The sequence below is a fragment of the Saccopteryx bilineata genome, chromosome 6 (assembly GCF_036850765.1).
Source record: "Saccopteryx bilineata isolate mSacBil1 chromosome 6, mSacBil1_pri_phased_curated, whole genome shotgun sequence".
In the NCBI taxonomy this organism is placed as follows: Eukaryota; Metazoa; Chordata; class Mammalia; order Chiroptera; family Emballonuridae; genus Saccopteryx; species Saccopteryx bilineata.
In genome coordinates, this window is record NC_089495.1 from 70,284,743 (window position 1) to 70,311,335 (window position 26,593).

Here is a 26,593-nt window from a genome sequence, read left to right on the forward strand (position 1 = left end):
TTTTTATTTCCTTCTAGTATGTCATTCTTACTTCCCTTAATTCTTGTATTTCTGCTTTGTGGTCTTACTTTTTTGTGGTGATTATGTATTAAGTTATTTTTTAGTTAAGGTAAATTTATATGTGTTTCATTGTATTTCTAAAGAAAAAATTTTTTTATTTTAATATGTACTTATTGATTGTTTTCAGTTGAGAGATGAAGGGACAGAAAGACAGAGAGAAAGAGAGAAAGAGAGAGAGACAACATCGATCAGTTCCCGTATGTGCCCTGAGAAAGGATCAAACTGGCAGACAACTGAGCTATCCGGCCAGGGCCATTTTTAAAGAACTTTAACATTTCTATACAAAGTACTCTGTGCTAGGCACTTTTCTACGTGTTTACAAATATCAGACCATTTAATCATCATAACAACCCTTGCAGTAGTAGTATTACTTTAAACTTTATTTTACAAACTAAGGAAACTGAGTCACTGAGATGTGAATTACCCTATTCCAGAGATTTGTAACTCGCAGTCCATTTCCAGACCCCGTTTGATTAATGACTATACTATATTGCCTTCTGGGTAAGTATGTATTTTTTAAAAATTGTTTATTGCTTTATTTTTTTTCTTGTAGTATCTCCTTATAGAGCTCATTCTTGTTTTTCATTTGGACTCATTGTTGAAAAGGATGCATGTTTTGGACCACCTCTTGCAGGAGCTTTCAGATGCGGAGAAGTCAGAGCTGTGCTCCTGGCTGTGGCATTTCTGCATGTTGGTTCATGCAGTCCCCGCTTCTACCCAGTCAATGGATATAGGCAGGTGCAGGACCATCTTTACACCCCGTAGTAACGAGACAAACGGCTTTCCTGCACCTGTGGTGTTTCATGAATGATTCTTTATTTAGACCTCCCTCTTCTGTGTCTCAAAATCAACTCAAGTCCAGGGTCACTTCTGCTGCCAGCAAGTGCACCCCAATCCTGCGTTGAAACCAGGATATGGATGTCACAGCCAGACTGCACCCCTTGCATGTGAGAGTTGTCATTTTGCTCTCTTTCTGATATCTGCAGCCCCCCCACCCCACCTTCCTGCTGCTAGGGAATTCACTCTGTGGCATTTTCTCTCGGCTTCCTCCCACCCAGCTCCTGCTCTGCCCTCTCTGTCTGCTTTTGGCAGCCCTCACACCTATTTTGGGCTTTGGAGATTTGAGCTGTCTCCTACTTTTGCTGAAAATGGAGTTTGCATTTTTGTTTCCCGTTCTCCCTGTTGCTTTTGGATGCCCTCCAGCCTGAAAGGGGGGATATGATCACTGTATGGACCACATTCAGACCACAAGTGCCCCCTTTACATTTTTTAATACTTCCATTTCTTCCACAAAGGCCCTTAAATTAAACTTACTAGACCTCTAACAATGTTGGCTAATAAAATGATCATAAAGTTTTTTCTGTTTTTTTTTTTTAAATGAATGAATGAACTGTTATTACTGAAAGAATGGGAGAGAGTATTAACACTGCTGGCCTCATTTGATTAGGCTCACGCAGCCAGACTCTATTGAAATCACTTTTTACCCTATTCTCAATGATGAATGTTACGAGTATGCTGTTTACTTCCTCTGCTGGATTACAAATGAATGCAATTAAAATTCTAAAGAAAAAAAAAAGAAAGAAGGAAAGACAGAAAGAAAAGAAAGAAGAAAAAGGAAAGAAAGAAAGAGAGAAAGAAAGAAACCCTCTTGCCCTGATTCAATGCCCACTTAAAGCATCTAGATTTCATCCACAGTATCTGTTCAACATATGCAATGGTATACAATAAAAATGTTATTTAGTTTAAAGATTTTTTTTTTGTGGTTATTAGTGAATCATTGAAAGAAAGGTATGGTTCTCCCATGTCCTTTTAATAAAATATGTAACAAAATAGAAAATAGTAAAACAAAATATGCTCCCAATTAATAATCAGCTCAACAAACTTTTATTTAAAAGTCATTCATTTCATTCTTAAAATATTCTAATAAATTGAGCTTTTTAATTATATTTTTACTAAGTGGGTGCTTGGATTGAAAATAAGTGTAATTTTTACTCCAAATTTTAAAATTATCCAAAAAGAAACACTGTTCAAGGCAACGATGGTTTCGGAAACTCTTTAAAACACTCCAATTGCGAAGGGGTAAAAGAGAACTGAGTGTACTTATTGTTCTAACTCTTGGACTTGAAGCCTCCCTTCTAATTTCTAGGTAAAAACATCATCCCTATTTGTGTATGAACATTTATTTAAAACTTATAAATTCCTTCCCATGTTTAATCCCATTTGATTTATACATGTAGGCTCTAATATTCCATTTCCCTTTCATTAAACAGTGACTTCAGAAACCTAAAGAATTTGTAGCAGGAAAGAGCTAATTTTAACGATGCTAAATGAAATTGATATTTAAGTTGAAACATGGCCTTCTTCACCTCACAATCCCCCATAATTCCTCTTATGCCTTAATTATGGTTTGTCAAGCCTATAATTTGGCTACAATTTGCTTCTCTGAAAAAAGTTTAAGAAATGAATCATTTGTTTTTAATCCTTATTAGTGAGATTTTTTTCCCCTCAATTTTCTCACCTTCTAATTTTCAATACAAATGATGAATCATGAAGTCACTGGGATTTTCCTAAGCATGTTTGGCAACCTCTTCAAATTTCTTGCCTATAAAGAAGTCTAATTTGGGATTTTTATTACAGGAAGACATCATTTATTGCCTGAATAAAATATGTGCTAGTGAAACAGATTAAGAACTTCCATATGATGTAAATTGAAAAAAAGTTTATATTGTTACATTTTTTTCCTTTGAGAAATATCCTATTTTATTTTCTGTTGAAAGTTAACTACAGTATTTTAAAGTTTTTCAAACTGAAAAAAAATAAAGTAAAAGTTAGGTCTTTACAATTAGTTTCAAAATTACTCTATATGATTATCAGATAATTCATACCGTTATAAGCATTTATTTTAATTTGAATCTTTGTTGCTTTAATGTTAGTAAGTACTCAAAGTTGAGTGGTGGATGGGTAGAAGGAAGGAAGGAAGGAAGGAAGGAAGGAAGGAAGGAAGGAAGGAAGGAAGGAAGGAAGGAAGGAAGGGAGGAAGGAAAGGAGGGGGGAGGGAGGGAAGGAAGGAAGGAAAAAAGGAAAGAAGAAAGGAAGAATAGAAGGAAGAAAGGAAGGGAGGGCTTTAAGAGCTAAGAAAACTAGGGTGATCGATTCATTGCAGTTTTACTTGAGATTGTCCTACTTTATAAACTTAATGTCCCTTATCCTGAGAAACCTTTGTCAGTCCCTGGTGACCTGAAGGGTTGGCAACTCAGGAAAATGTAAGTTTAACTTGCAGATCTTTTGTTTCGTTTTAGAATAGAGTTAGCAAACTATGGTACTTGGGCTTAATCTAGTCTGTAGTCTGTTTTTGTAAATCAAGCTTTACTGGAATATAGCAATACCTATTCACATAGTATGTCTGTGACTGCTTTCACACTACAACGGTTAATTGCAGCAGACTGAAAAGCTGAAAAGTATACTACTGTGTGCTTTACAGAATGTGTTTTAGTATTTTTGCATTCCATATTTTAACTTATACATTTTATACAATTTAAAAAGCATCATTTTAGAAAATTACTGTTGAAAATGTATAATTGATCAAAATATTTTTTATGATTTTGCGGTAAAAGAAAAAAATATTCACATTTTGTGACTTCCTTTTATTTGCCAGCTACTGGGCTAATTTTTAGAAATCAATGTAAAAATAGACACTAACTTCTCTGCTGGAGCACTCATTTTGTAGTCTGAGAAACAAGCTCAGTGAGGGTAAGTCATTTATTTGCTCAAGGACACAGATTGAAAAAACAGTATTTAAAACCAAAACAAGTTTATTGCCAAGTGTTTCAAATCTTAACTATTGTCCTGAGTCTCTGTAACATTATGGACCAGAAAGAGGGGGGAGGGGAGGAAGGAATTAACAAAATCAAGACATAATAACAGAGGTATCAGATTCATCTCAAGGAAACAGAATATAGGGTTAAGTATAAGAATAACTAAAGCAACAAAAACAACCTCTCTACAATATGAATAATATGTACCAGGCACTGTGAATTAAAACAAGCATAGTTGGCCCTCGGTGTCCAAGGGAGATGGTTCCAGGCTCCCTTCCACCCTCAGATAACATAATCCACAGATGCACATCTCCCTTATATATCTATATATGGCACAGAACAATCTATACAGTTGGCTCTCTGCATCCATGGATTCCCTTTTGTGGACAGAAAATACCATTTTTATTTAATGGTTGGTTGAATCAGTGAATGCAAAACTCTCGCATATGGAGGGCCAAGTGTATTTATTGAAAGAAATCTGGATATAAGTGGACCCTCACAGTTCAAACCTGTGTTGTTCAAGGGTCAACTGTAAAAGGAAAACTGGAAACGCTTGGAAGGAACTACCAAGCAAACCAAGTAATATGACCTTGTGCAGGAAATTAACTTCTGCCGTATATGTTTACACTTCCAAGGGGTCTTGACATTCCAGTAAACATCGCTGTGCCACTGAACTGACGCGGTATGTTGAGCTACATAAACCAATGTGGTGGAATGAGTAACACCAGAGAACTGCAGAAAGTAGAGTGTGAAGACAAAAAGGGGACCCATTTGGAGAGACCAGATCACCCTTCTCTCTCACAGGTGCTAGCAATGGCAAGATGGTGCCAGGGAAGCTGGCTAGGAAAAAATTTTGTTCCATTTTATAGCCATTTCAACCTTATTAGTCTTCTATCCTGAAACCTATGTCTCACTGGCTGAGGAAAAAGAGCAGCAATTACAAGGTATGCTTTCAACATGGAAACATACTTTTTAAAATTATCTTGAAAATAAATTTATTACATAAGGATAGTGCATCATTTGTCAGTCATCTAAGATAACTTAATATATTATGTACATACTCATAAATATTTTGGCACCCACTTTTTTCTTCTTCTAAGAATAAGATACTTTGCATATTGGCAAGGCAAAAAGAGACATAAAAAAATAGTTATTACAGTTAATAGTCCAGAATTGATGAAGACTAGAAAACTCAAATTCGAGAGTGGATTTTTTTTTTATTTTATTTTGTGAAGGGAAAGGGGAAAAGTAGAATTTTATTTTGTTCACTTATGTTGTATTAACAAACACTTCCATGGTGCTCTACAGTTTGCAATACTCTATCCAGCTAGCACCATTTATTTCTCAGAAGAACCCTGCAGGGGGAGGGGATCAGATTTACTTTAGAGAAAAAGAATATGAGCCCCGAGGAATTTAAGTGACCTACCAGAGGCCATGTGACCAGTGAAGATTGCAGTGACAACTAAAGCCTAGGTGTCTGAACTAAATTTCATTCTCTTTTCACCTAGTCGTCACTTCATTGGATGGAATGGAAGGTCTGCATGGACAGAATATTTAAATAAACAAACAAATAAAACCTCAAGTTGCTACAGTGAACTGGAAGTTGCAGATATTTCTTCATGATCCTGATTTTAATTCTTTTGGATAAATACCCAGAAGTGGGATTGCTGGAGGATATGGTAATTCTATTTTAAATTATTTCCCACAGTGGCTGCACCATTTTACATTCCTGCCACCCGTTTCCAAGGGCTCCAGTTCTTACGCACCCTTATTAACACAGGTTAGTTATCCTCTGTTTGTATAGCTACCATCCTAATAAGGTGATATCTCATTGTGCTTTTCATTTGCATTTCTCTGATAAGTGATGTTGAAAATCTTTTTGTATGCTTCTTGGATATTTGTATATCTTCTTTGGGGAAATGTCTACTTAAGTTTTTTGCTCATTTTTCAGTCAGGTTATTTGGGGTTTTTTTTGCTGTTGAGTTCTAAGAGTTCCTTAAATATTTTGGATATTAACCCCTTATCAGATACATATTTGCACTGCCATATCTATTGTAGCATTATTCACAATAGCCAGGAGGGGGAAACAACCTAAATATCCATTAATAGTTCAATGGATAAAGAAAATGTCACACCCCCCACACACTGGAATATTATTTAGTTATTTAGAAAAAGAAGAAAATCCTGTCATACGCTGCAACATGGATGAACCTAGCTGACACGGGGAATGAAATAAACCGGTTACAGAACAAATACTGCGTTATTCTATCTAATGATGTATCTTAAGTTGTCAGATTTATTGAAGAAGAAAGTAGAATGGTGGTTGCCAGGGTGGGGGTCTGGGGCATGGGGTGTTGCTGTGTAATGGGTATAAAGTTTCAGTCATGCAAATGAAAAAGTTTTAGAGACATGCTATACAACATTGTGCTTATAGTTAACAATATTATACACTTAAAACTTGTTAAGAATAGATCTTGTTTTTTTTTCTTTTACCATAATTTTAAAAATTAAAAATAAACAAGATGAAGGACAAGATGGGAGCACTAAAATATAAAATTTATTCAACACATTAGTTGACTGCTTCTGAATAAAAATCCACTGCAGATGACAATTAAGGACCAGTCTTTGTTCCACTGATAGGCAGTTGGGGCAGTGACACAGGGAAGCCACCTGCTGAGAACTGGGCCTAAAAGTGACCAGAAGTAGGATACATGCAATTAACCCTTAACCCCTCCCATTGATTACCAGGGGCAGATTTGGCCGGTTTTCTTCATGTTCATCTCTATACGCTGTCAGAAAGTAGTGGCTCTAAAAATCTTCTTTTTCATTTATTTATTTTTATTTTCTAAATTGATTTGAGAAAAAGAGGAAGAGAAAGAGAGACATAAAGAGAGAGGGAGAGAGAGAGAAAGACAGAGAGAGAAACATCGATTTGTTGTTCCCCTTATTTATGCATTCACTGGTTGACTCTTGTATGTGCCCTGACCCGGAGATCGAACCCACAACCTTGGGTTCGATCTCACCAATTGAGCTACCTGGTCTGAGCCTCATCTCCCTTTTTGTGGGGTGGGTATGTATGGATGTTTGAGTATGAGGTAAACTCTTTTTCTGTTTTGGGTAACAGTCAAGGAGGTCTCCCGTTTATAAGAGCAAACTTGGTTACATTTTCAGCTACAAAGGACTGGTTCTATTAGGAAATACAGATGGACAGTACTTGCAGTCTGGAGAAGTGTGGAAAGTCTGATGAAGAAGGTGTGGACCTGGCCAATGGAAAGCATTTCGTTGGGTCTAATGATTTTGGGAAAATCTCTGCAAGGCTGGAACATTTTGCCACACGTAAGTGGTTATTTCCTTAGACTCTTCTACATTCACTGAGAGCTCTGTGTAGCCCATCGGCGAGCAGAAGTAAAAAACAGAATCAATATTGGTTTGTCAGGGAAGATATATTTCAATGTAGGTTTTTCAAATGGATTGCATGTAACAAAACCTGCATTTCTTTTTTATTTCAAATGCAATCTGCCTCATTCTCGTTCATTTAATTCTTGGAGACGTAGTTTAATATGTTCAGAAAGCCCTTTGAGCCTTTTGAGGGAGTACTGTGAAGGCTTTCACCACTGCCCCCCTCCTGCAGAAGCAGGAAATCAAGTTCTGCCAAATGCAAATGAGCTCAGACTCCAAAAGGCAAAGTTTCAAAATGCAGAATGCAGCAGGATTTCAGACAGCATTCCCTGCACAAATAATATTTGGGGGTGTAAGAAACTATAGAAGGCCATGGTAATGTAATTAAAACTTGTATTTTCAGAAACACTAATACGTGCAGGTTTACATCAGAAAGTTAGAATGTTTTTCTCCCTTTTCATGGGGGTTTCAAAATCTCGGCATTTGGCAGGACCCCCTTTCCTACACTGGTCTGTGTTCTGCTTTGGAACGGAACTGCCTCTCTTGGATACATATGTCATAGTTGTTTTAAAATAATGCTGATTGCCTGAAAGAGAGCTTTGGCTTTGCTGAAAGAAAATAGAAGCTGGTCCATTAAAAAGCTGCTTCCACCCTTCAAAGGGTTAATGGAGTCAGTTTCAAAGGAGTTAGGCAACCACTGAAATAGGATAATAAATGTGACACTCTCAGACTATCAGTAGCAAATATTTGAGCTTATCAAATAACGGAGGAAGTAGTTTAGTTACAAATAAACCAATCCCTCATAAAACAAGTTTTCACACAGGGTCATTTCATTGAGCTGGAGACAGCTAGAGGCCACTCATAGGCAGAACTCCCACTCTGTGTACACTGCTAACAGGCCCTCATGATTAATGGACAGCCAGGGGGAGGCTGCGTCCTGCAGCTCTGCTGAGAGATGGAGCTGGGCTGCGTATCAGCAGCACAGCCATAAACAGCATCTCAGGATTATTGTGAGGAAGTGACTCATCCTCTAGGAACATTGCTGGATTTGTGCTTGCTCTCTCTCACCACCCGCCTTCTTTCTCTCACTCACTCTCCCCTTTTTTCCCTGTATAGCAGAGACCATCGTGTCCTAGAAACTATAGTAGATGTCACTGCTTGGCACTTGCTGTGCAAAGAGAGGACAAGTATGTGGGTGTGAGGGGGAGGTGGCATGCTACTCTTAAAGTCACAGTGACTATGCTGGCTGGGGGCTCTGCTGAGGCTGTTTTCTCCCTCCAGCCTTTGAAAATAGTTTGTTGAAGGCACCTCATTTGGATTCCAGAAAAAGCACAAACACTCTGCTAGGGTAGAAAAAAAAAATTAGAGCTCCTTGTTTCAAAGTAAAATTCTCATTGAGATTAAGAAAAAATAAATGTCCTGGAATGATTTGATGCATTTAACAAATAAAAAGAAAAGGATAGAAAGCTGAGAAATCTTTGGTATGTGAATGCCATCTCTAATGAAACAGAAATATGCATATGATATTTCTGTATATTATATGATAGAAAGTTTGTTTTACCTCCCCAGAGATTATGAAATAAAACATGTAGATTATACAAAATACAGAAATAGAAATATAAAGCTAAAAAGTTTAACCATGATGCATATCACTATTTGAAGGCAACCATTATGAACACTTTAGTATATTTTTTCCCGTCTTCTTCTAACATCTTTAAAAATAGATTGTTGAGACCTTAAGCATATGTAGAATTTTGTTTCTTACTATTTTCAACCAACATTTTAATAAATATAGCTATGGTTCCATCATGTTTTTCAATATTTTTTCACATCTAATTTTATAGCTGCAAAATACTTATTTTGCAATTTTAATTAACACAGGTCATTTGGGATTAGGTATATGTACTTGCTAAAAGAAATATTTAACTGCTGTATTTTTGAGACATATTGTTGTATGCTATTATTCTCATGATTAACTCATTAAATTTTATATTTAAAATAAATATTCTGGCAATTGAATTTCCCACAAACCTAGAAGAGACTCAGTCTTGATCCTTAGCCTTATAATGTACTTAACCCTATTAATGCCCTTTCTAAATGCATGAGCCCTTACTGACTAACCATCTTTGGATGTCAAGATGAATTAAAAAGTGGAGGTATAACATTTCCATTTGCCCACTTCCCCCCCACTCCCTACAGTACCTGCATTAGATGCATTCTGTTTATGTGAGACATCTGGAACTACTTTGGATGACCATTATCTTTTCTGAGTTCAGGAACTGGACACATTTTCTCTCAATCAGACCCGGAGCCATTATACATCCTAAACAGTAACTCCACTGTGTCTCACAAACAATGCTGCTGCCTTTCTCTCATTTAACCCAGAATAAAAGTTATATTGTGAGTGTTTGCATAGAAATATGGCACTGACTTGACTTTAAAACATAAAACCTGCCTTCGTATAAAGTAGGTTCTTTTCCTGTTCTCAGAACAATGACCACAAAGGGTTAAAACGCTGTGCTAGCCCATTTTGTGGGGGTGGGAGCCTTTGACGACTCTTCTGGCCCCCAAAGCATAGGGTTCCGCTAGCTTCCAAACAAAGTTCCTCCAAATTTACTTTAATTTTTTTTTTTAATTTTTTTTTTATTTTATTTTTTTATAAATTTTTATTAATGGTAATGGGATGACATTAATAAATCAGGGTACATATATTCAAAGAAAACATGTCTAGGTTATTTTGTCATCAAATTATGTTGCAAACCCCTCGCCCAAAGTCAGATTGTCCTCCGTCACCCTCCATCTAGTTCTCTGTGCCCCTCCCCCTCCCCCTAACTCTCTCCCTCCCTCCCTCCCATGTCCTCCCTCCCCCCCCCACCCATGGTAACCACCACACTCTTGTCCATGTCTCTTAGTCTCATTTTTATGTTCCACCAATGTATGGAATCATGTAGTTCTTGTTTTTTTCTGATTTGCTTATTTCACTCCTTATAATGTTATCAAGATCCCACCATTTTGCTGTAAATGATCTGATGTCATCATTTCTTATGGCTGAGTAGTATTCCATAGTGTATATGTGCCACATCTTCTTTATCCAGTCTTCTATTGAAGGGCTTTTTGGTTGTTTCCATGTCTTGGCCACTGTGAACAGTGCTGCAATGAACATGGGGCTACATGTGTCTTCACGTATCAATGTTTCTGAGGTTTTGGGGTATATACCCAGTAGAGGGATTGCTGGGTCATAAGGTAGTTCTATTTGCAGTTTTTTGAGGAACCACCATACTTTCCTCCATAATGGTTGTACTACTTTACAGTCCCACCAACAGTGAATGAGGGTTCCTTTTTCTCCACAGCCTCTCCAACATTTGCTATTACCCGTCTTGTTGATAATAGCTAATCTAACAGGAGTGAGGTGGTATCTCATTGTAGTTTTGATTTGCATTTCTCTAATAACTAATGAAGCTGAGCATCTTTTCATATATCTGTTGGCCATTTGTATCTCTTCCTGGGAGAAGTGTCTGTTCATGTCCTCTTCCCATTTTTTAATTGGATTGTTTGTTTGTTGTTGAGTTTTATGAGTTCTTTGTAAATTTTGGATATTAGGCCCTTATCTGAGCTGTCGTTTGAAAATATCAGTTCCCATATAGTTGGCTGTCTGTTTATTTTGATATCAGTTTCTCTTGCTGAGCAAAAACTTTTAATTCTGATGTAGTCCCATTCATTTATCTTTGCCTTCACTTCTCTTGCCATTGGAGTCAAGTTCATAAAATGTTCTTTAAAACCCAGGTCCATGATTTTAGTACCTATGTCTTCTTCTATGTACTTTATTGTTTCAGGTCTTATATTTAGGTCTTTGATCCATTTTGAATTAATTTTAGTACACGGGGACAGGCTGTAGTCGAGTTTCATTCTTTTGCATGTGGCTTTCCAGTTTTCCCAGCACCATTTGTTGAAGAGGCTTTCTTTTCTCCATTGTGTGTTGTTGGCCCCTTTATCAAAGATTATTTGACCATATATATGTGGTTTTATTTCTGGGCTTTCTATTCTGTTCCATTGGTCTGAGTGTCTATTTTTTTGCCAATACCATGCTGTTTTGATTATCGTGGCCCTATAATATAGTTTAAAGTCAGGTATTGTAATGCCCCCAGCTTTATTCTTTTTCCTTAGGATTGTTTTGGCTATTCGGGGTTTTTTATAGTTCCATATAAATCTGATGATTTTTTGTTTCATTTCTTTAAAAAATCTCATAGGGATTTTGATGGGAATTGCACTTTAATTTTGATCCCTGTGAGACTTATGTTAAAGGACAGAAAATGGGTCCCTTTTAGAAGGAAAATCCAAGCTTACTTAAGTTTTTTCTTGCCCTGTAATAGATATAATTTAGAATGTGTTTGTAGTTATGAAAGCTTGTGCTCTTTGCAGAATTCAAACTGAATCTTAATAGGATCCTGTGTACTTCTTTGCTTAGTCAGAACTTACTAAGAAAGCGAACCCCAAATACTGAGGCATACTCTGCTTACAAAGTACTGAATTTTAGCTTTGTGAGTCTCCTAGAGGTATTCTGTTAGTTTAATGGCAGCTCAAAGTTATATGGAAGTCTGCAAGATAAAGAAACCAACAATTTGGACTACAAATTTGAAGAAATATTAATACTTCTCTACCTTTTTACTTCAAATCATTTGTAGTAGAAAAGAAATATATGTTGAGTAACCACTGTATGAAGGTGGAAGTAAACAAACATTTATTGAGTACATACTATATGTTAAGCTTTATATGCACTTAAATACTTAATTTAAATATTACAACAATAATTATTTTGGCGTAGGTATTTTTTTTTATTTTATTTATTCATTTTAGAGAGGAGAGAGACAGAGAAAGAGAGAAGGGGGGAGGAGCTGGAAGCATCAACTCCCATATGTGCCTTGACCAGGCAAGCCCAGGGTTTCGAACCGGCAACCTCAGCATTTCCAGGTCGACGCTTTATCCACTGCGCCACCACAGGTCAGGCGACGTAGGTATTATTAATCTTAATTTTATCAATAAACTAACCAAACATGTGTACTTTGTAAAGCCTGGAATGTTGACTGTCTCAAATTTTATCAATAACAAAAGAAAAATATTCACTTTTTAATAGAAAAAAGGTGATTCTTACACATATTATGCAATATTGAAACTAAATAGAAAATGAAATTCAATCAAAGGGAAAATTTTTAAAGAAATTCTAAAGGCAAACTTATCTAAAGATACAATATTGTTTTCTTCTTCTGAAAATTCAAAATTTAAAATTTTCAGTTTCCAAGAACTATATGAAAGCATTCTATTGTGGAGGGAGCAAAGAAGTCCAAGAAGAAGTGAGGACAGAGTTTTAGTACCACAATCGGAGGTTCCCATCAACCTTCTTATTTTCTTCCAACTAATGAATGATCACTCACTTCCCAGCTTCCCAAATTCCTGTTCTTACTCTGTATAGGTCATGTGCCCAATTCTATTTCTGCATGGTCAAACCCCACTTCTGTTATTGGAGCAGAGGACCTAAGGACCCAGGAAGAGTAGTACAAACAAGTAATACTTGGGAACAAGAGAAGAATGCAGGGAGAGTCACAACAGCAGGCACTTTCGCTGTGTCAGAGGCCTTGCCTGCGACTCTCACAGAATGGTGAACTGTAGGTGACCAGATGTTTTTATTTCTAATAGAGAAGCATGAGATTCAGAGAAGTTTAAAAATTTGCCAGTGATAACAGCTAGGAAGTGCGAGAATCATTGTTTAAGTTCACTTGTCTGATTCTCAAATTTTTGCTTTTTATAGTTGATCATATTGTTCTTTCACAGTTATGCTGAATTTTCGAGTACTCCCATTTATTAAAGTTCAGAGGCAGATAATGGCAAGAAAAAGACTAAAAATACCTAAATGTATTATGTCTAAGAGTTAACCGAGAGGAGGATGCTATTCTCTAGGTCCTAAGAATGAGCTGACAGAGACATTTTTCTCTTTTGGGTTTATGAGAGATGAGTCAGAGGCCTTGACCACCACTCCCTCACATCCTTTTGATCTCTGCGATTCTATGTTCTGTGTTGACTACCTCTTCTAGCTAAATCTTCCATAAAGCATAACTAACACGGTTACTTGAAAGAATAATAGTGCTTGATAACTAATAATATACAATTCTGCATGTAATCTTCTTTCTCCTAACGTTCTTGAGAGTTGCCTTAAAATTAGCGGAGGGTATAATAGGAAGAGTCAGCTGGCCACTAGAGCATTGCGTGGTCTCATTGGTTTGATGCTGTTGCCTTTCTCAATTCTCAGTATATCCTGAGATGACCTGATGGAAAACACATGTTGCTCTAAATGACTGGTGACACTTTCTAGTGTTGTCTGGAGTTAGTAATAATTATATATTATTTCCTATCAGGTTTTCATATGTTATACTTTGTACTTGATATAAATTATCCTGCAAATAAAACACCTATAATAATTGAGTACTGGTGCTTTTCCGAATTAATGTTGAACAATTAAGCTTGCCTACAGCCCTTGAGTTTGTCTACTTTAGTATATATATGTGTTTTTATTAGAAGAATAAAATTTTTGCAAACATTAAACGAGTTCATTTCAAACACTTCTTTTGCCTGGTTTCAAGACTGAGTCATAGCCTATCACTTCAGATGGGATGGACAGGGGCATGACCTGCAACAAAATGATGGGCTTGAAAGGTAGCAAGTTCTGTAGAGCAGTGGTCCCCAACCCCCGGGCCGTGGACAGGTACTGGTCCGTGGGCTGTTTGGTACCAGTCCGCAAAGAAAAATAAATAACTTACAGTATTTCCATTTTATTTATATTTAAGTCTGAACGATGTTTTATTTTTTTAAAATGACCAGATTCCCTCTGTTACATCCGTCTAAGACTCACTCTTGACGCTTGTCTCGGTCACATGATACATTTATCCCTCCCACCCTAAAGGCCGGTCTGTGAAAATATTTTCTGACATTAAACTGGTCTGTGGCCCAAAAAAGGTTGGGGACCACTGCTGTAGAGAGCAAGGCTGGGAATTGCTAACTTTCATGAGGATATCCTAATTCCTTCTACAGAACCGCTCCCTGAAGCATGCACATTCACTAGTCTTAACATTTCAACAACAGCACCAGGAAGACCTCATCATGGGCTCTTCCAAATTTGTAGAGAAAATATCTATGCTTACTGTTAAGGCTTAGCTTAGAGGCTGGCATTTGGAAGGAGTGAAAAAATGCAAAGGGAAAAAGCCATCTTTTTCATTCCAGGGGATTACTGGAAGAGAAGAAGAAACAGTAGCTTTTGAAAATATATTTCCCACTATTTTGATTTTAGAAAGCATCCCAATCACACTGTTGAAAATGCATTGTTCAATATAGCAGTTAATAAGTAAGAGCTGAACCGGTTCTTCTCCCACCTCATATGGTATAAAAAGAACAATGCAAAGAAAGAGTAAACATACCCGAAAAGTTAGCACAGTATGCTCACCTAGCATTCATATATGGAGTTATTTTGAATGTGGAGAGCTTAGATTCTCTGTGCGAGTCCTTCAGATTGCAGTTTGTAGGGACTGATGGATTTGAGAGATACCTTGGGGTTCACTCTTTAACCCTATCCAGAGAAACCTGATCAGATTAGGACACCAAGCGAATTCCTGAACTGTTTTATTTATGTAGTTCATTGCCAAAATGTGAACCTCACCCGGTCCATTCAATGAATTCCTGAACCTATTGGCAGACCAGTGGTGCCCACGGGCTAGAATGAGTGGTTCTCATCCCTGACTGGACATTACAACTGCTGGTGAGCTTTGAAAGCCATCTAAGCTCAAGTCAAAACTGAGACCAATTAAACCAGCATCTCCAGGTGGTGAGGCACTGGCACCAGTACCTAAAAAATCTTCCCAGGTAACTTGAATTTTTAGCCAGGGCCAAGAATGACTTAGTTGGCTGCAAATTATTATTATTCAACAGCAGCAAGCAATTTTTTTTATTCACTAGCCTCATGCCTGAGTCAGCTATACTTTATTTTATTTGTTATAACTCAGAAGATAACAATATCTTAATCACAGAATAATATTTTCTTTAAAGAAGGAGATATTGTCCACTCATTTAATGTTAAAGAAGTCAAACTGTGACAAGAGCACAAGTTAAGGCAAAACTGATGCTGCTTTTAGTTCACGTGCATGCTCTGGTATTGGTAAGGTAAGAATAAAACAGCTTCTCAGCCTTGGCATTATTGACATGTTGGACTGGAAAATTCTGGGGTTTTTTTCTTTTTTGAGGGGAGGGGGGAGGAATGTTGTCTAGGGCATTGTAAGATGTTTAGTATGATTTCTGACTTTTACACACTACACACCAGGAGCACACCCCCGCCCCCTTTCCCAGTTGTTACAAACAAAAATGTCTCCAGACAATAGAACAACATCACAGGGATCCAGACATTTGTTTAAAAGAGGGAGAGGTAGGAAAAGACGAAAGTTGGCAAACACTAATCCTGGGGGTTTATCCATTACAGTCAAAACCGCTGTCAAGATAAGTAAAATTTCTAGTCTAGCCATCCTTGACAGCTACTTCCTCCTGAGACCCTTTTCTCTTTCATTGTGACAGTCACCGGTTTTAAGGAATGCAACTGTAATTCAAGAAAGTGAGGTGTCAGATTGGGGGTTGTTTAGAATTCCAGGTATGGTCTGGGAAGAAGAGTTTAAGATGGAGTGGAATTAACAACAGCATTGGGTTTTCATCATTTCATACGCTTCCTTTTTCTCTTCCTTTAACTCATCCTCTTTTTAGATGACAAGGATGTGCATAATTAAAACCAACAGAAATTTAAGCCGATTCTGCAGCCCCTACAAAACCTGTTTCATCATTAGTGATTTTTCCATTCAAGAAGTTAAACTGGTTAAGCTTAATTTACGTGAAATGCATCTGAAAGATGATAGGAATCTTGTGATAAAAAAATGTATATGAGTATGTTAAATATGAAACCAACACTTTTTTCAATACAGATATGACTTCGATCTCGGAATATTAAAATTCCAAACTGAAAATACAGTGGGGCAGTCTTTTGAAAAATATTCTGTAGAGTAGCTGCCATGTAATACCACATAAAAACATAGATGGGTGAAGGGATGCTTTAACAGGTCAACTGGTGGGGCAAATTCGGTTCAAGCAAGATCTAAATGCATCCCCATTTATATGCTCCAGGATTCTCATGATTAATTTTAAAGCTGCTCTCTATTTTGGGGACATATGGGATGTCCTGCACTGGTTAAAAAAAACTCAGGTACGTTTTGTAGCTATGTGCAAATAAGCTATGTACAAATTAGTGTATAATTTGGTTTTGCCTATACCAAAGCTTTAGGAAAAAACAAACTACTTTTTTTTTGAGTAGCCTGAAGAAATCTCTAGAATTCTAGCAGTATATCTAATAGGAAAGCCCAGAGAACTGCCATACTCCATACTTTGACACAGAATGTATATTTATTTTCTGGGTCTTGACCTACCTTTCTTCTTCCTTTTCTTCCTTTAAACCACATCAGGACACTTCAGTTTTCCCTCTAGGTAAGCCCACCTCCTTTCAGCTCCATCCAGGAGATGCATATCCTCCCCAGGCTCAACAATTTTGAAACAATTGGTTTACTTGGCATTCTCACAGTGTTAGGCAAAGAATGGCCCAAGATTTCTTTTTTTTTTTTTTAAAGACACCCTTCTTTCCTCCACTGCCCCCGACCCATTGGGGTCCGTAGTTTAGGTATGTGTGTCTTTGGTTGTTTTGTAACTTCTAAATTTAGTATGTTGACATTTAAACATATTCGAAAGTTATTTTTTATAATTAGACATTTCTTACTTTATAGATTTGTCACTGACTGCTATTCAAAAGCATTGAGTGAGCGTTCCTTTGTAATATTAGGTCTAGAGCTTCACCATAAAGCCATAAAATTGTTGAGTAAAATAAAGCAATAACTGACCAAAGAAATCTATCCTGCTATACTTTTTATCATATCTCTAAAATTAAATTCTACGTATTTAATCTTAGAAGGATATTTGGATCTGATCCCTGTATCATTTACTTTTCTCTTTTTTCTTTAGTAAAACTTTAAATGGAAAATGAGTAAAAAAAAAATGAGTACATCTTAACGTTCTTTGGGCTTTCCACCCACAAAGTTTGCCAAACTCTCAGTTAAAAGCAGTTTATCTCATACGCGAGGGAGAAACTCCAAATGCCGAGCATTCAAAGCTAATTGACTAATCAGATAAACCTTAGTAAGACTATGGACATTCCAGGAACACGTCTGGAAACTATCTCAATTACTAAACTCTAAAATACTGAAATGTTCGGGCGTGCTTCCTCTTGGGTTTCTGCTGATTCACATTTTCATTCATGCTAACACGTTTCTTATGTCTACTCTCACATGGCAAATGCCCCCTCCTTTCCAGCCTATCGTGACTCTTGAGTTGTTGGTCACTGCATGAAGGTTTACAGTAATGAGTTCTGTAGGAGCACAGAGCAGCTTGGAGGTAGAAATGAAGAGAGGCTGCCATGGCATGAGCTTGGGGCTTCATGCTGGCCCTGCCTCATGACGGTTCAGCTGGGCCCTGGCAAGGTCTGTCACTGCAGATTAAGGATTTGTAGTGTTGTTTGCAAAGAGTGAAATCTGTTATTGTTAAACCTGTAATTATAAAGGGATTTCTGAAAATAAAATTGGCTGGGTTTCCTCTTCATCTTCATCTTCTTCCCTTTTTCCTTCCTCTCCCTTCTTAAAGAGAGAGGCGGTATAGACGGTAGGTAAAAACTTGGACTTTGGAGCCAAAGCTGCCTGACTTGAAGCTCACTCTACCACTTACCAGCTGTTTAATCGTAAGCAAACTATTTAACTTGTTTGTGACTGAGTTTATTCATCTGTAAAACCTCTCTCTCTCAGAAGGTTGTTGTAAGGATTAAATGATATATACTTATTATAGACATAAATATAGATAGATAGAGCACTCTTATAGCAATATTTAGCACCTACTAAGTACTCACTGAAAAAAAAAAGAAGGGTTTTTATTGTATATCAGGTAGATCTCTGACATGTGGGATATTCTGTGTTCATGGACAACACAATCCTGTCCCCTCCCTTTATATCACCCAAGTTCAAGTCCTGTTCAAGATTGATGAGCACTTCTGATTCCTGGTCTCCCCAGAAAGAAAATATGATAGGTCCCAAATATCCTGGGGATCTCCACAAACCTGAGTCCCTGTAACCATGAGGCCACAGTCCTTTTTCCATCTGGAGTTTTGGGGATCCACTTTGTTTGGGATAGTTCTTAGCAAAAAGAACTATGACTTGAAGAGACCCCTCAAAAAGTGCCTGCTTGATTATTGAGTAAGTGTGCTAGGACTGCCCCCCACCCCCCCACCCCCCTACACAGCAAGAGACGAGGTGGTTTAAACAGCAGAAATGTGTTTTCTCACAGTTGTGGAGACTGGAAGTCTAAGACTGGGTGCTGGCAAGGCTGGTTTCTCCTGAGGTTTCCCTCTGGCTTGCAGATGGCCATCTGCTGTGTCCTCATGGGGCCTTTTCCTCTGTGTATTTGCATTCCTCATGACTCTTCCTCTTCTTATAACAATGACAGTCTTATAGGATGAGGGCTCCACCGTTACAACTTCTTTAAACTGTAATGACTTCCTAAAGGTCCTACCTCTAAAAACAATTACATTGGAAATGAGGTTTTCAGACTATGGATTTTTTTGGGGGGGGAAGGTCAGAGTTCAGTCAACGGCATTTATCTTAGATAACTTGTGAGGTTCCTGTTGTGGCAACTGGTGAAGAGCAGGTTTGTCTGACTTCTAATTAAGCCTTAACCTTAAGTCTTTTGATGAGTATTGTAATAGGAGGCTATGTGGCAGTGGAAAAAAATTCTTCTTTTCTTTTCAGGCTACTCATTAAAGAGTCTTGATAGCATGGAAGACTTCTAATAACTACATCATCAAGTTGTTGCTGAAACCATAGCTGTCCAGTATAAGGCATTAATTGGATATTGTTTAAATATCTAGTTGATTAAATTAGTGATTAAAATTATGTCTGTAGGCCCTGGCCTGGTAACTCAGCATTGTCCTAACATGCTGAAGTTGTGGGTTCAATCCCAGGTGAAAGCACATAAAAGAATCAACCAATAATAGCATGAATAGATGGAGCAATGAATCAATGTTTCTCCTCTCTCTCTGTCTCTGTTGCTCTCCTTTCCACTCTCTCTAAAAATCAATCAATCAGTAAAGGAATTATGTCTGTATATTTCATATTCATTAATATTATTGATTTGCACAGATTTAAAATGTTTATGTGTGTTAGTTCTTGATACCATAAATGTTTGGATTCAAGCTGCAGAGTAAACTTAAACTTCATTGCATGAAGGTACATCTTTGGTGCTCAAAGGGCAGTGCATTATAAACTCAGTATCTGGCATTGTTGGTTTTCTTGGCTTTGTGCATGTTAAGCCTGGTGTTTTATTAATACAGTATAAAAATAAAAGGTACAGTATTTTCCCAGGCTTTTTTTGTCTTGTTGACTTAAAACTCTTCTTATAATTTTTCATTTATTTGACAATAAAAACCTCCTATATGCCATTATTGTGTTGGGAAGGATGTCTACTATCCAGGTCATTATGCTAAAATTAGGAGGCTTTTCTTTGAATAGGATAAAACCTCAGTTAAGCAACAAATAAGAAAAGACAAATGTCATTAATGATAGGTAAAAAGTTATACAAAAAGAGACCAAATGAGTAAATTATAAATTTTTTTTTAATCCCCGATCAAGCATCTGAGTACTGACTAAACCATTAAGACTGACAAGTAACGCTCCCATATTTTTCAAAACATCTCTACCCCACAAATGAACTGGCCATCCAGGGAGCACATAAGGCTTAAAAAATCCAGAATGACCTTGTTAATCTTCCCAATGTAGAAAACTAGAACTTTGTTGAGGGGATTTACTCTGCTCTATACCTTGTAATTCTGTGGCTGCTGCATGAGTGGGCCAGGAAGGAGGCTAATGTAGTTTAGCAATAACAGATACATCAGCTCCAGTATCTAAAAGTCCTTTAAATTTATGCTCATGTATTGTTAGTTTCATTTCAGGGCATTCCTGACCTATTTTTTTTTTAAATCCAATTGGCAAAATCAGAGGAGCCAAATCACCAATTTGCTTGGGGCCCCTTTTGCAGGATGTGGCCTGAGAAGCAGAATTAGCATCCTTATAATATTCTTCTAACTGCCTGAATTAGCCGTGAGACAAATTCTTTTTTTTTTTTTTGATTAATTTTAATGGGGTGACATTGATAAAATTGTCTTTCGTCACCTTCTAACTGGTTTTCTTTGTGCCCCTCCCCTCCCTCAACCCCCTCCCTCTCCTCCCCCTACCCTGTAACCCCAACACTGTTGTCCATGTCTCTGAGTCTCATTTTTATGTCCCACCTATGTATGGAATCATATAGTTCTTAGTTTTTTCTGATTTACTTATTTCGCTCAGTATAATGTTATCAAGGTCCATCCATGTTTTTGTAAAAGATCCGATGTCATCATTTCTTATGGCTGAGTAGTATTCCATAGTATATATATACCAAAGCTTTTTAATCCACTCGTCCTCTGACGGACACTTGGGCTGTTTCCAGATCTTTGCTATTGTGAACAATGCTGCCATAAACATGGGGGTGCATTTCTTCTATTCAAATAGCGCTATGGTGTTCTTGGGGTATATTCCTAAGAGTGGTATAGCTGGGTCAAAAGGCAGTTCGATTTTTACTTTCTTGAGGAATCTTCATTCTCTTTTCCACAGTGGCTGCACCAGTCTGCATTCCCACCAGCAGTGTAGGAGGGTTCCCTTTTCTCCACATCCTCGCCAACACTTACTCTGTGCTGTTTTATTGATGAGCGCCATTCTGACTGGTGTGAAGTGATATCTCATTGTGGTTTTAATTTGCATTTCTCTAATAATTAATGATGAGCATTTTTCATATGCCTATTGGCCATCTGTATGTCCTCTTTGGAGAAGTGTCTATTCATTTCTTTTTCCCATTTTTTGATTGAATTGTTTGTCTTCCTGGTATTAAGTTTTACAAGTTCTTTATAAATTTTGGTTATTAACTCCTTATCAGATGCATTGTCAAATATGTTCTCCCATTGTGTAGTTTGTCTTTTTATTCTGTCTTTATTGTCTTTAGCTGTGCAGAAGCTTTTTAGTTTGATAAAGTCCCATTAGTTTATCCTGTCTTTTATTTCACTTGCCTGTGGAGACAAATCAGCAAATATATTGCTGCGAGAGATGTCAGAGAGCTTACTGCCTAGGTTTACTTCTAAGATGCTTATGGTTTCACTGCTTACATTTAAGTCTTTTATCCATTTTGAGTTTATTTTTGTGAATGGTGTAAGTTGGTGGTCTAGTTTCATTTTTTTGCAGGTAGCTGTCCAATTTTCCTAACACCATTTGTTGAAGAGGCTGTCTTTACTCCAATGTATGCTCTTACCCCCTTTGTCAAATATCAATTGTCCATAAAAGTGTGGGTTTATTTCTGGGTTCTCAGTTCTGTTCCATTGATCTATATGCTTGTTCTTATGCCAGTACCAGGCTGTTTGAGTACAATGGCCTTATAATATAACTTGATATCCGGAAGTGTGATACCTCCCGCTTTATTCTTCCTTTTTAAGATTGCTGAGGCTATTTGTATTCTCTTTTGTTTTATATAAATGTTTGAAATATGTGTTCTATATCTTTGAAGTATGTCATTGGTATTTTAATAGGTATTGCATTGAATTTATAAATTGCTTTGGGTAATATAAACATTTTAATGATGTTTATTCTTCCTAACCATGAGCATGGTGTATGCTTCCACTTTTTTGTATCTTCCTGGATTTCTTTTATCAGTGTTTTGTAATTTTCTGAGTACAAGTCTTTAGTCTCCTTGGTTAAATTTACTCCTAGGTACTTTATTTTTTTGGTTGCAATTGTAAAGGGGATTGATTCCTTAATTTCTCTTTCTGACAGTTCATTGTTAGTGTATAAAAATGCCTCTGATTTCTGAGTATTGATTTTATATCCTGCCATCTTGCTGAATTTATTTATCAGGTCTAGTAGTTTTTTTACTGCAACTTTAGGGTTTTCTATATACAATATCATATCATCTGCAAATAATGATAGTTTTACTTCTTCTTTTCTAATTTGGATGCCTTTTATTTCTTTTTCTTGCTGATTGCTGTGGCTAGGACTTCCAGAGCTATGTTGAATAACAGTGGTGAAAGGGGGCACCCCTGCCTTGTTCCTGCTCTTAGGGGGATTACTTTTAATTTTTTCCCATTGAGTATGATGTTGGCTGTGGGTTTGTCATAGATGGCCTTTATCATGTTGAGGTATGTTCCCTGTATTCCCACTTTGCTGAGAGTTGTGATCATGAATGGGTGCTGGATTTTATCAAATGCTTTTTCTGCATCAATTGAAATTATCATGTGGTTTTTCTCCTTCCTTTTGTTTATGTGATGAATCACATTGATTGATTTGTGAATATTGTACCAGCCTTGCCTCCCAAGAATAAATCCCATTTTATCATGTTGTATGATTTTTTTCATATATTGCAGGATCCGGTTTGCTAATATTTTGTTGAGGATTTTTGCATCTAAATTCATCAGGGATATTGACCTATAATTTTCTTTTTGTGTGCTGTCTTTGCCTGGTTTTGGAATCAGAATTATGCTCGCCTCATAAAAAAAGTTTTGAAGTCTTCCTTCCTCTTGAATTTTTTGAAATAGCTTGAGAAGGATAGGAGTTAGTTCTTCTTTGAATATTTGGTAGAATTTACTTGTGAAGCCATCTGGCCCAGGAGTTTTTTTGGGGGGGAGTTTTTTGATAACTGTTTCAATCTCATTTGTTGTAATTGGTCTGTTTAGGTTTTCTGATTCTTCCAAATTAATTTTTGGAAGATTATATGTTTCAAGGAATTTGTCCACTTCATCTAGGTTGTCTATTTTTTTGGCGTACAATTCATAGTATTTTCTTACAATATTTTGTATTTCTGTTGTGTCAGTTGTTCTTTCTCCACTCTCGTTTCTAATTTTATTTATTTGAGTCCTCTCTCTTTCTTCCTTGGTGAATCTGGTTAAAGGTTCATCGATCTTGTTTACCTTTTCAAAGAACCAGCTTCTCGTTTCATTGATCCTCTGTATTGTTTCTTTAGCCTCTATGTCATTTATTTCTGCTCTGATCTTTATTATTTCCTTCCTTCTACTAGCTCCAGGCTTTTCTTGCTGTTCTTTTTCTAGTTCTTTTAGATAGAGGGTCAAGTTGTTTATTTGAGCTTTTTCTAGCTTTTTGACGTATGCCTGTAATGCTATAAACTTCCCTCTCAGGACTGCTTTTGCTGTGTCCCATAAATTTTGAGTTGATGTATGCTCATTATCATTTGTTTCTAGGAAATTTTTAATTTCTTCTTTGATCTCATTGTCTACCCATTCATTATTTAATAACATGCTATTTAGTTTCCAAGTGTTTGAGTATTTTTCAGTTTTTCTGTTGTGGTTGATTTCTACTTTAATGACATTGTGATCAGATAAAGTGCTTGATATGATTTCAATCTTTTTAAATTTGTTGAGACCACTTTTGTGCCCTAACATGTGGTCTATTCTAGAGAATGTACCATGAGCACTTGAATAGAACATATATTCTGCTGTTTTAGGGTGAAAGGTTCTGAAGATATTTATTAAATCGAGTTGATCTAATATGTCCTTTAAGTCTGCTGTTTCTTTGTTAATTTTCTTTCTTGAGGATCTATCTAATGATGTTAATGGGGTATTGAGATCCCCTACTATTATAGTATTGCTGTTGATCTCACCCTTTAAATCCATCAAAGTCTGCTTTATATATTTAGGTGCTCCTATATTAGGTGCGTAGATATTTATAACAGTTATATCTTCCTTTTGGATTGCTCCCTTTATCATTATGTAGTGACCTTCTTTATCTCTAACTATAGTCTTTGTTTTAAAGTCCATTTTGTCTGATATAAGTATTGCTACCCCAGCTTTTTTTTCATTTCCATTTGCGTGAAATATTTTTTTTCATCCTTTTATCTTTAGCCTATGTGCGTCTTTTGATTTAAGGTTTGTCTCTTGTAGACAGCATATGTATAGGTCCTGTTTTCTTATCCATGCAGCTACCCTGTCTTTTGATTGGATCATTTAATCCATTTACACTTAAGGTTATTATTGATATGTAATTGTTTATTGCCATTTTATTCTTTAAAACTGTGTTCCTCTTTTGCTATATTCTTTTTCTCCTTTGATCTGTTTACAACAGGTCCTTTAGCATTTCTTGCAGCCTTGGTTTAGTTGTACTGAATTCCTTGAGGTTTTGTTTTTTTTTTCTGTAAAACTTTTTATTTCTCCTTCAATTTTAAATGATAGCCTTGCTGGATAAAGTAGTCTTGGTTGTAGGCTCTTGTTCTGCATTAATTTGAATATTTCTTGCCATTCCCTTCTGGCCTCAAGTGTTTCTGTTGAGAAGTCAGAAGTCATCCTTATGGGGGCTCCTTTGTAGATGATAGTCTTTTTTTCTCTAGCAGCTTTTAATATTTTCTCTTTATCACTTAGCTTTGGCATTTTAATTATAATGTGTCTTGGTGTTGATTTCTTTGGGTTTCTCCTTAATGGAGTTCTCTGTGCTTCCTGAACATGTGAGATGTTTTCCTGCCTTAATTGAGGGAAGTTTTCAGCTATGATATACTTGAACAAAGTCTCTATCTCTTGTTCTTTCTCTTCTTCAGGAACCCCTATGATGCAGATGTTATTTCTCTTCATGTTGTCACAGAGCTCTCTTAGAGTTTCCTCAGACTTTTTGATTCTCTTTTCTTTTTTCTTCTCTGCTTCCATGCCTTTATTTATCATGTCCTCTAATTCGCTGATTTGATTCTTCGCTTCATCCATCCTGCTTTTATTCCTCCCATTGTGTTCTTTATTTCAGATATTGTATTTGTCATTTCTGATTGATTCTTTTTTATTATTTCAATGTCCTCTTTTATATTTGCTATCTCTTTATTTAGGTGTTCATAATGACCATCTATTGTTGTGCTAATATCTTTGAGCATCCTAACAATCGTTATTTTAAACTCTGCATCTGGTAATTTGGTTATACCTGATTCATTTAGGACCTTTTCTGGGGATTTCTCTTGGTTCATTTGTGTTGCATTTCTCTGCCTTCACATTTTCTCTGTGTAAAGGTTTTGGCCACTGGAGTCAACTGGGTATGGCCTCTGTTCCCTAGGTATGGTCTGTCTGCAGGCCCGCTACCCCCTCTTCTGTTGCTGCCTAGGGTTTTTTGGGTTTGGATGTTGCCGTTGCCTGCCCATTGGGGCTGTTGCTGTGGTTTCCACCTCTCCTTCACTGAAGTGGCTGTGATCACATGCTTGGATGCACAAGCCTTGGTGGCCTTGGCCTTTGCCCACCCTTGTGGGTGGCATTATGCTCAGCCCTGAGGTCAGTGGCAGCACCTTTGCTCAGCTGCAGATCTAAGCCTGTTTCTGGGCTTTTGCAAGGGGAGCCTGCTCGTGGGACGGCTGCAAGCCTTGGCTCCACAGGCCAGGCGGGACTGCGTTCCCACGCTCAGTAGCAGGACTCTGCCTGTTCTGGGCTTTTGGCTCCACCCCCATGGGAGGAGCCAGCTCCCAAGTCAGGCCACAAGCCTTGGTTCCGCGGGCAGAGCAAGGCTGTGCTCTTGCGCCCTTGCTCAAGGGCTGGTCTCCACCCCTTCCAGGGTTCCTGCCTTTCTCCTGCAGGCTGGATTACAGGCTGCCAGTAGCTGGGCTTGACCACTTTTGCACGTCCCCTCCTCCCCAGCTGGGCAAGGCTGAGCTCACACGTGAGCCCAGTGGTGGCCAGCTGGCTTCCGCCCTTGCCGACAGAAGCGCACCTCTGTGTCCCGCTGCTACCCGCCCTCCTGTGAGCCCTCATCCATGTGGGGTGCGAGCACTGCAGCTCGGACCCTAACACTCACTACTGTAGACCCGAAAGCTCCCTCCTTCTAAGCAACTCTGCTCTGAGTGCCACAGGGGGGCTTGTTTGGCTGCTCTCCTGCTTTCCTTTGCTGGTATTGCTGTTTCCGGGGGAAATATTCACTTCAGATTTGGGGAGTGACTCGACCCAGGGGTTAGGGTGGCTGTCTCCCAAAATGTTTCTCCCTGTGCCTCCCAGATTACATTCTCTTCCTGCTACTCTAGTCCTCTCCTCTCTCCCCATCCCCCAGAGCCCCAGGGGTGGTGGTGGTGGTTGTGAGAGAGTTGTTCTGCATGGTCTGTTTAAGAAG

At 37.6% G+C, this 26,593-nt stretch overlaps 1 pseudogene; it reads left to right on the top strand.

The window, feature by feature from the left end:
- The first annotated feature begins 19,655 nt into the window (after positions 1-19,655).
- Positions 19,656-19,775, top strand: LOC136309813 (small nucleolar RNA SNORA8; annotated as a pseudogene).
- The last annotated feature ends 6,818 nt before the right edge of the window (positions 19,776-26,593 follow it).